Genomic DNA, 11,933 nt, shown 5'->3' with positions numbered 1-11,933 from the left:
CCACACACAAACACTGTGCGTGTAATGTGTTTGTGTTTCTCCTAGATTGTAGTAACTTATACCTCTTCAGTCTTTCTGCTTCCTGCATTATACATTTACCATTTAATGTGTTTTCTTAGATCTGCTTTGATAAAATCTGGTGTTTAATTGTATACCCTAATGCTCCCCCTGTCTTTTTAAGTATAGATGTTTTGTAGTTAAGTGAGGTTTCGGGCGAGATATACCGGATATGCTTGGTTTGATCTGAGTTTCTTATTACTTCGACTTAGGTTTAAGTAACAACAAAATGGCAGCATTAGATGCGCAAAATCCGCTTCTCGGGAAATGACTTGTGGTTCTTTACTACAACAGTTGCAGGTAATTGTGTTTAGTTTTGTTGCTTCTCTCTATGGGTTTTTTTGGTGATGTGTAAGTCAAGGCGTGTCATTGTGTTGTAATGCAGCAAATTGGGATGTTGGTGAGAGTGATGCCGAAAGAGATAAATGCTTCTTCAGTTGGAGCAGGAGTGCTTGGATGTGTACGAGGAAGGTTGACCTTGCTGTCAAGTCAAGGGCACACTTGCTTCAGTCACTTGCGGATGGTCAAGTTGAGCTTAACAGTCTTTTGTCAGCACTTGGGAGAGCTTTTTGTTGGATTGTGAGTGAACTTTTGCGGTTATTTTTTTCATTCATCCATGTATTTGTTTCTGTTTATTCATACTCTAGAAGAATGACCATTTACAAGCGGAATGACCGAGATCTCTTTAATGGAAACTGAGGTGAATCACTAGATTTACTAAATTTGTTTTACAGCCTGACAATATTCAGGAACAATTAAGGAGCAACTTTCAGCTATAGCACCGACATTAGAACAACCTATGGACAGAAGGATGAGAGAATAATAGAGGTTTCAGATGACAATCTCAAATTCAAATGATATGTGGTCAAATACCGGGACCAGTGAGAAAGTAGGAAGCCCTGTAGTTGATGAGTCTGATCTTTCCCTGAAAAAATTGGATGAATTTCAGGCCAAGCTGCAGAATTGCGAAAGAAAAGGTATACATATCTGTTTTATACATTTTGTGCTTGCTAGTGTTAATCTTCGTGTCCTGTAAGATGACAAATTAATTACTTTTATCTTTGTCTACCAGAGTGATCGGTTGCATAAGGTCCTTGAATTTGTCAGCACAGTGCATGACCTTTGTGCTGTTCTTCGGATGGACTTCTTCACTACTGTTACCGAAGTTCATCCTAGCCTGGATGATTCATAGGTGTACAGTCTAAAGCATAAGCAATGACACCTTATCTCAGTTGGCTAAGACCGTCTTAGCTTTAGAAGAAGATAAGGAACAGAGGTTGCGTAAGGTAACTTTCTAATACTTGACTTCTAGTAAGTATAATGGTATCCTAAAGACTCACTGCATTGTATCTTCACTACAGAGTAACTTGCATATTTGTACTCTATACTTAACACCTGTGATGATGAGAAGTTGCTTGACACTGCCCCTACCATATAAGCTTTTTTTACCTGTTAACAAATTTTGTCCAAACTATTTACTCTCAAGATTGATATGAAAACTTATAGTACTTTATTTTAATCTTGATGTACATCACATCTACATATCATATAATTTATTACTTGATTTGTGGCTTCATGTAAGTTAGCGATTTTTGAGAGATGGAATCAAATGTATGCTGTAATCTTTGGTTTTAACGAATTTTTCCAATTTCTTAATTGTTGCCTCCTAGGGTTGCATTCAGGTTTCATATCCATTTTGATAAGTTAAAGTCATGTCTATTTGAAGATAGTTACCTCTGTATTCTTATTATCCTTTAATTCGACTTTATATACATATAAGATACTCATGTTTTGTATGTTTCTTTCTTTCCTCTTTACAGCTTCAAGAGCTAGCAAAACAACTTATTGATCTTTGGAATTTAATGGATACCTCTGAAGAGTAGAGGAGCTTATTTGACCATGTTTACATGCAACGTGTCAGCTTCTGTTGATGAAGTGACCATCCCTGCGCCCTTGCTTTTGGATCTGATTGAGCAGTATTTTTGAACTACCAAATTTCTTGAGCCTGATTGACTATGAGTATGGAGCTTTTTCCTCATTCACCTGTTTATGTTGGCAAGGCTGAGGTGGAAGTTGAAAGACTAGATCAGCTGAAAGCTAGTAGAATGAAGGAAATTGCATTTAAGAGGCAATCTGAGCTTGAAGAGATCTATGTTCATGCTCTATAGAGATTGATTCAGAGGCTGCTCGTGAAAAATTATGGCCTTGATTGATTCCGGGGATGTTGAACCTGCTGAGTTGCTGGATGACATGGATAATCAATAGTAAGAGCAAAAGAAGAGGCACTAAGCAGAAAGGACATACTGGATAAGGTGGAGAAATGGATGTCAGCTTGTGAAGAAGAGAGTTGGCTTGAAGACTACAACAGGGTAACTATATTTTCAATCTTCCTTCCCCCAGCTTTGAAAATCCCATCCAAAATCTTTGTCCATGTGATTTTAATTTTGGAATTAGATCTTATTTGAGATTGTCAATTATGTTGTTCGCCCAAGAAGTTATATGCTGGCTGCATACGTCAACAGGACAGCTTCTATTTATTGCTTATTCAGTTTCTTTGGTGTTTAAGGTTACTCGCCATTTTCGTTTTAGCTTCCGGCATATACAAAGCTTTTGCAGGAATGCATTGTTTTATTTGGCATGAAAGTACTAATCTTAAGGGAGTACTTTTCCCATTATCGAGAGTGTGTAATAGGCACCATCCCTTTTCATTTGAAAATTATGCTACTTTTATGGGTTGGAGTTGGGACATAATAGAGGTTCAGTTAGTTTGCTAAATTATTCTTTGCTGAAACAGGACGACAATAGGTATAACGCTAGCAGAGGTGCACACTTGAATCTTAAACGTGCTGAGAAGGCCAGGATTCTTGTAAACAAAATTCCTGGTATGTTTTGTTTCGATAATTATGTGCTGTTTTATGAGGATTAAGTTTCAGGTACTGGGGCTGAACATAAGTCGATAAGCATCATGACATGTTGGTCTGCGTAATTGCATTAAAATTATTATCACAACTATCTAATACCACTGCGATGCATGGATTTATTGATTAATATTTATTAGATGTTATATATATTAGTATGAATGTTTGTTTAGTTTATATTAATATTGTAGTGAATTAGAAATCTTTATTATAACATGTAAATTGTCAATGTTATGTGATTAAAATGTGTATTATAAATATTCGTCTTTCATGTTACCTGGTGACAATCTCCTTGAAGATTTACTTCCTTACTTTCTTATGATTTTTTATTTGACTGAAAAATACGTAATATTAAAATTAGTAGATACTAGATCGTTTAAAATTTATACCAAGAAACCCTATTACTCTTATACATGTAGGATATAATGTGGAAAACGACTTCGGCAGATTTTGCTTAGTTCTTTAGCAGACAGTATTATTTGGTCATAAGTGATAGTTACAAGTAGCCAAGAAAGTATCAAATTGACACATTATTTTTCATGTAGCTTTGGTTGAATCATTAATTGCCAAAACTCGTGCTTGGGAAGAAGAACGCGGAGTATCATTTACCTATGACGGGGTTCCTCTACTTGCCATGCTAGACGAATATGCTATGCTTAGGAATGACCGAGAAGAAGAAAAGAGAAGGATGAAGGTCAGTTTCAGTCGTATGATTAGTATGCCAACTGATTAGGTTGATGCTGTGCCAAAAAATTTTTTTTGTTAGTTTGCTGTGCCAAAACTTGAGGGTGAGGCACATGTCCTTGCATGGTCTAATTCTGCCTGCAGATTATCCTGATTGGGGTTCGTAACATGCATATTTACAATTGTTTTTGCCTACTTTAACTCAACTTCTGGTGTTGTACAGGATCAGAAGAAGTTTCAAGAACAGACAAATGTAGAACAGGACACCGCATTCACTGCAAGGCCAAGCCCTGCTCGACCAGTTGGCACGAAGAAGGCAGCTGGCTCCCGTGCAAACGGGGCTAATGGAACCCCTAACAGACGACTGTCTCTGAATGCTCATCAAAATGGTTCACGGTCCATAAAAAGATGGGAGAAGGGAGAGCATGAGGGCTGCAGCACCCTTGAGAGAGGATGCTACCTCCTGCATTTCAGGAAGTGAGCCTCTACCAAGTACACCGTGATGATGAGTGAGCTGAAGGCCATCCATAGGTTGTGAAATTTCAATTTTCAGTTACGATTACTAGTTCAATTGCTGTCAGTAGGGAATGCATAATTTGAGTAGCTAGCGAATGCGAGTAGAGAGCCTAGAGGCTGAGGTAGCTGTGTAATATTGTGCACTGAAGTTTGGAGCTTATTAAGTTTCACCAGTTCTATTCCTTTGGAGAATCTCACACGCTCACACCTATTTTTTTTGCACGGTCCCCTGTGATTCTGGTATAAATCTAATTCAATTAAAAATTTAATAGCTACATATGAAATCCATAAGCTGCCATGTTTTTTTGAAATTGAAGCTATGGTCGCTGAACACAGGTGTATGCTTTTTTTAATATTCCGCAGATAATATTTATCCAAAATATTAAAATTTTAAATGTTTGACCTCTGAGATGCGCATCTCCGGTAGTTCTCAAGAATGTCAAATTTTGCCCAAAAGATTGCGCAGTCAATATAATATTAGTTTTTTTTATTTTATCTATTCATATTATTTTGACAACTTTTTTTAAAAATACACTCGAATAGTTGATAACCCCAGAAGTTGCCAACATGGTTCCTATATTAGTATAATAATAATAAATTGGGAATTTGAAAATGAAAGGAGTTAGATATGTTTTCTGGATAAAATTGCATTTCACTAAACGAGGAATTGCCAAGTTTTGACAATCATGATTAACAATTTTTTTATAACTTTAACTTCAATAGGTTGGCAATCAATATTGTTATGCCACGCCACGTAAATATTGACAATCTCTGTTGAGAATGCTCTTACTCCTGCTCATGCGGCTGCAATATGCATATGTAGACACTGATACATGGGTACATTGCCTCCCTATATTTTGAAAAGCCCTCAAATATTACTATTTTGATATACATTGTACATGATCTTATAAAGGCTGTCAATGGATCCGATTAGTCTTAATTCATATCCTGATCCATTTAACTTTACCGGATTCGGATCGGATTTTAGCCGAATTTTTTAGTCCGATCCATATCCGGATTCGTTAGATCACAAATTTTTGATTGGGTTCAGATCCATTTATATTTTAAAAAAAAGTAGATAAAACATAGTAATATTCTAATAACTACTTTCAGAAATTTGCTACAAATACATAAGACTGATCCTTCATTCTGATGTTGGTCCTTCACTAAGGGCGGAGCAAGGAAATTTTTTTAACCTCAACTATGAGTCATACAACTAATAATAACATAAAAAATGGGTTAATTCTCCTGGCTGATTTTAAAATATTTGGGTTGGACTATAAAAAATATTTGAATAATTTTTTACTTGACTGTGACTCCGCTTTGCTTCACTCTAATGTTAATGTTAATCCTTAGTACTTATTACAACGTGACAACTACACTTAGCAATACTGATATACGACACGTGAAACGATATGAAATGATACGAATAGTTAGTATTTGGTATCGAAAATTAGGTACACAAACACGAAAGTACACGAACACGAAAAAAGACGATAATAATTAGTGTCGGCTTTGGGTTTCCAATACAGATACACGACACGGAATGAAAGTACACGGAATAAATAAATAAATAATTTTTTAAAAATATATAATTACATATATATAATAAATATCAAATGTGAATTTTACATATTCTAAATAACATATATTTATACTATATTATAATAGTCGGAATAGAAATAATTTGGTTCAACAATAATTCCCTAATTTTGATTATTACAAAAAGATAAATAGTGTTATATATTTAATAAACTACTAAATTATTAAACTACTACTAAATATAATATACTTATCCTACAAAACTAAACTTACCTTATTATTAAAATATATAAATAATAGTGTTACATATCTGCTAAACTACTAAATTGTTAAACTATTAGAAATAGTATATTTATTCTACTAAATTACGACCACATGTTATTTTATTATTTTTATTATAAATTTATAATCATTATATATTTATATAAATATTTTAAAAATATAATATAACTTGATAAATAAAAATTTAAAATTTAATGAAAACCTGTGCATCGCACGGGATTTATGCTAGTATTAATGTAAATACTCAAAATATATTTTATTGTTACTTGCCTACTTGAGTAAGCACTACACCATTTAATTATCTATTGTATTTTTTAATAATTAATATTTTTTCGTATATAATCAGTATACTGTAGTGTAAACATGAATATATTAGTTTGGGGTTAGTCTCACCAAATTGATATACAAATATAAATCCGGGTCAAGTTGGAGTTTAAGATTTGATACACAAAAACGAAAGTAGAAGGAATGTTTGTGTTTGTACACGACACAGTTGAGAAGTCTAAGGTCTAGTGACAACCCAACCCCGGATAAATAATTCTTGCATGCTGTCTCGGTACATTGTGCCAAGACCGAAGGGTTGCCAACCACGAATATATGTACTGAACAGGACACATAGTGGTAAAATGTTAACTAAAAATTTCATATATGGATCACATATATTATAATTTATTATATATGTACCTACATGTATATTTTATATCTTATATTTACATAAACTAAATAGTCGTATCGGATCTTTAACGGATCGGATCAGCCTAAATTCAAATCCACTATCTATTGGATCGTTGTTATCAGATTGAAATTTTTTTAAGATCGGATATTTTTAGTGATCCATATCCGCTCCATTAGTTTATGGTGTTTTTAACTTTATAAGTGAACTTTAAAAATGTCACTTTATAAGTGAACTTTAAATCTCATTTTATGTTTTAGAAATATTAAAAATTAAATAAAAACACGTTTAATTTAACAAATTTTAATATTTTAATTACATCCCTTTTGGATTTTTTTATCGTAGATAACCCGCAGCCGCTACCCTTCGGGTGCGCACTGGGTAAACTCTACGAGCTAACGCAATAGCCTGCAAACCACGTGAACCAAGGTAAACCGCATTTAAGCGACAGGTTCTTAGGGTTTAGGGAACCCTCGAGCCTAAACCCTGTAAATCAAGCTTTAATTATTAATCATTTTTAATATTTAGGGTTCATCAATTTTCAATTTGAGTTTTAAAATTATTAAAATATTTATAAATATGAATAAAATACGAACAAATGCCTCTTAGAATAAAGTTTTGAGTTTGGAAATATAATATTATCTAATATTTCGGGTAAAAAGAATTGGAAAAAAATGAAAACGGAAGTTCAAAAAATGTACCTATTAGAAGATAACTTCCAATGCCGTTTTGTCTCATTAAAAAAAACATGACAACAGAGCACGCATCTCCGTTTCGTCATAAAAACATTAAGGTTTTGAAAGTTTAAAAAAAGGAAGCAAAACGGGAGACGCATCTCCATTTTTGGTTTATAAGAAAATGACATTCGATCTTCTGTTTTGGAATGATGTTTGATACCATATTTTTAGAAAATGACATTGTGGGTCATTTATTTTACAAATGATGACATTTGGGGATAATTTTAAAGTAACGTTGTAAGAGCATCTTCAACGGGTGTTACCTAAAATAGTTGGTTAAAATAGATAAAATAATGATTATGTAAAATTTGATGAACATGTAAACTGATTTACTCCGGTGGAGTTGGCTATCATCATTGGCTATTTTTAAAAAAGAGTATGTCGCTATTATTTAAGTTATTATAAATAAAATATTTATTTTATCTATATATCTTAATGACTACTCCCTAATTTACCCATGGGTAAATAAATTTACCAATGACCCAAATCCTATATATTTTGCCATATCCATGGACTATCCAATTAGTTCAATTGACCCATCTTAATTATTAATTACCTATTTTTGAATTTCAAAATCAGCCTATCTATGGAAAATAATTTCAAAAAAAACAAATCATGCATGATTTGCTCATTCTGTTACATCACACTTTCACACTTCCTCCATACTCTCTCTTTCTCTCTCACTCTCTCTCTCTCTCTCCTCTCTCTCTCTCGCTCTCTCTCTCTCTCGCGAATTAGACGCTACAATGGATGACCATTGGATCTGAAAACTGAATCTTGGCGCTGAAACGTTATCATAATCATGGAATTTCAAGGTATTGCTTATCACCAGTTTCTAATTTGCTGTTTGATTATTATCTGTTATTTTGTCATGCGATTCACAGGATTATACCTTATGTACGTTAATCACTAATGGTAGGATCCAAACGTGTTCGTGGTCGTAATACTGAAAATATTTTGAATGCATCGCACACCTCAGGTAATCAAGATATAACATCTGATGAACATGTCTCATTGTTACACTTTTGTTTTGTATTTGGTAATGATTTTTCAGTTTTTGTCCAATCAGAAAAAAAACGTCGCATCCGTGGCCGGAATGTAGATTCCATTCTTACAGACATGACTAATTCTCAGAGTGCAGATAATTACCAGATGATTTCCTCCTGCAATGATTCATGTAAAGTCTCTTCATTTTACTGACGTAGTTTGAATCTAAAAGTTATTATGCAGACGTTAATAAGGCTATCTTTATTTCTTTGCTTCAGTTAAACCCGGATCTGATCCAATAAATATGCGTGGAAATGCATTTTCAGATAGTAGCAAGAAGAATCAGAATCCACTAATTTTGTCAGGTTAAGCCTCTCTCAGCCGATCAACTATTGAACATGGCCAAAGCCGGACATTCTAACAATTTTGATGTATAGTTAATGTTGTTTATTTGTGATTGTTACAGGTACCAAACCGCAGTCGTTCAATCAGTCTTTGAGTACTAATAATGCAGAATATCTTAGCCGTAATCCTCTAAAAACAATTAACGGTAACTTGAATTGCAGGACATCATGTATGTAGATAGGCCTGGTATTTTAAGTTAACTTTGTATTCCCCTTTCATGGATGCAGGTAATTCTGCAAAGCTGTCTCCTTTGACTGAATTATCAAAGAATATCGAATTTAGTCAGAATTTACAGTCTGCAGGTTCGGCCACTTTGAATGGTTTTTGTTTGCTTCTTAATGTAATACTAATGTTGTGTTTACACAATACCATGATCAACATTCAGTGGAATTAAAATAAGTTCTTCTCTATTCTTTGCTTTAGTTAAACCCGGATCTTATCCAATAATTTTGATTGGACATGCATTGTTAGATAGTCGCAAGGATAATCATGGCCAAAGCCGGACATTCTAACAATTTTGATGTATAGTTAATGTTGTTATTTGTGATTGTTACAGGTACCAAACCGCAGCCGTTCAATCAGTCTTTGAGGACTAATAATGCAGAATATCTTAGCCGTAATCCTCTAAAAAAATTAACGGTAACTTGAATTGCAGGACAGTCATGTATGTAGATAGGCCTGGTATTTTAAGTTAACTTTGTATTCCCCTTTCATGGATGCAGGTAATTCTGCAAAGCTGTCTCCTTTGACTGAATTATCAAAGAATATCGAATTTAGTCAGAATTCAGTCTGCAGGTTCGGCCACTTTGAATGGTTTTTGTTTGCTTCTTAATGTAATACTAATGTTGTGTTTACACAATACCATGATCAACATTCAGTGGAATTGAAAATAAGTTTTTCTCTATTCTTTGCTTTAGTTAAACCCGGATCTTATCCAATAATTTTGATTGGACATGCATTGTCAGATAGTCGCAAGGATAATCAGAGTCCAATAATTCCGTCAAGTATATCATCTCTCAGCCGATCAAGTATGAACATAGTCAAGGTCTGTCGTATACTGCGGTCCACTTTGACATGTTTTTGTTTGCTTCTTAATGTAATACTAATGTTGTGTTTATACAATACCATGTTCAGCATTCAGTGGAATTGAAAATAGGTATCTTAAACACACAGAGCTGCAAGATATTAACGTCGAACTATGTAAGCAACAATCCGGAGATTTTCCATTGTGTTGGAAGATTTAGGCAACCCTCTTTGCGCACTCTTGACCGACAAAGGCTGGTTAATTTCCAAGTTTAAATTTATAGCTACAATATTTTAAATTTTAATATACCTTTTGGATATGCAGTTTCAAGAGTCGGTAATTACCAATCCAGTGATAAGGATAGATTAGCCACGGACAGATGTTAATGTCAACTCTCCATGAGTTCAGGTTGACATTAATTTCCACCCAGTTTTTGAGAAATTAGGTACTGACGGATATTGCCTCAATACAACCAAATGCAAAACCAAACCTGAAACAACCTGGTAAGGCAATAATAAGTGTGGTCAGTTTTTTTTGTACTAAAGAATCCTGTTGATAATATAAATGTCTTTACTGGAAATGCAGGAAAAAAAACCAAATGAGGGTGCGTCGAAAGAACTGCAGTTTTAAGGAACACAAAATATTCCTGAGTACACTGACGGATGAATCCAACTATTAGCGAAAGCATTGTGCACAAGCCTGTGGGAACTTGCGTCACCTTCACATGCTTCTCAAAATCAGGCACATTTTACCTCACTTATAGCCTGGAAAAATTTAGTGTTTAATTTTATATTATATTGGCTGAATTGGTTATGTTCTTCTCCAGGTAAAAGAAAAAATAGGCTGTGCGGAAAGAGTCTGCATGACAGAGAATTACTCGATAATTCTCCATACACCCGACCTGGAAACACTTCACGTTCATACTGTTCTCAAATATCAGGTCAAAAGTTAGCCAACGTTATTTTTTATTACAGTTGTCTATGGTTGTCTTATGCTATATTGATAGAATACAATTTTCAAATTGTTAAATTCATCGCACAATTTGATAAATTCTGGTTCAACCATGTAGGTGTACAGATAAATGGAGAAACATACGCAACTACTCATACTCCATGCTTCAGAAATTACGACCCATGGGATTTGAAGGTGCATTTCAAAATCAAATTGTATATTAGAGATGCTTACTATTTATGCAAATAAAGATAGTAGTAGTTGATCTTATTAACAATGTTGTTGTTGTAGCAGGAGAACAACGGAATATTGCAGCTCCAAAAAATTCTCAAAGTGCAGATAGTACTGTCACTTTGCACTGCCCGCATCCACTATATTTAAACGACCACAAGTAACTTTATATTCCAGCAGTAATCGCTGTAAAACAACAATCCAAAAAAACCTGTGGAAAAATTAGTCCAGGTTCTTCAACGTATGATACATCTTCCGTAAAAAGTTTATTATGAGCGAGGAGAAAGTTCAGGTTCTAAGACTTATTAGGAGAATTTAACAATGTTGAAGATTGTGACAACAGTGATAGTGATTGTATATCTACCGGTATGAACTGATATTCAGTTTCATTCTTAATTACTTTGATGTTCCACAGTCATAATATTTCAAATTTTGTAGGTGATTGTGACGATGTTGATGTACATGATTTGACAATACAGTTACTAAGTGGAGTGAGTACCTCGATGTCGGTGATCCTGATAGAATTTGTTCAAAGTGTCAGTCCATCATGTGGAATCATGAAAGAAACAATAAAAAAGTGACCAAAAAAGCCTCCAAACTTTCTCTCTTTGTTGTAAAAATGGTCAGATAATTCTTGAGAAAGAAAAGCAACCTCCCGAGCCTCTCTCTTCACTCCTTTCTGGTGGATCCCGTTTTAGGCATTTCAAGGAGAATATTAGAATGTACAACTGTATGTTTGCCATGTCTTCCACCGGAGGTCAAGTTGATCGTAGTATCAATCGTGGCGGTGCTCCTTACTGTTTCAAGGTAAAAGGTTGTAAATTACCACAGTATGGGAAGCTTTGTACACTTGATGGTGAGAACCCCAAATTCTGCCAACTCTACATATATGAAACTGAAGATGAAGTACATAACAGAATAAACAC

The 11,933-nt window shown here is 34.3% G+C and overlaps 1 pseudogene; it reads left to right on the top strand.

The window, feature by feature from the left end:
* The first annotated feature begins 286 nt into the window (after window positions 1-286).
* LOC141717728 (65-kDa microtubule-associated protein 1-like) lies at window positions 287-4,357 on the top strand (annotated as a pseudogene).
* The last annotated feature ends 7,576 nt before the right edge of the window (window positions 4,358-11,933 follow it).

This window comes from Apium graveolens, chromosome 4, assembly GCF_009905375.1.
Source record: "Apium graveolens cultivar Ventura chromosome 4, ASM990537v1, whole genome shotgun sequence".
NCBI lineage: Eukaryota > Viridiplantae > Streptophyta > Magnoliopsida > Apiales > Apiaceae > Apium > Apium graveolens.
This window is presented reverse-complemented; position numbering and strand designations above follow the sequence as displayed.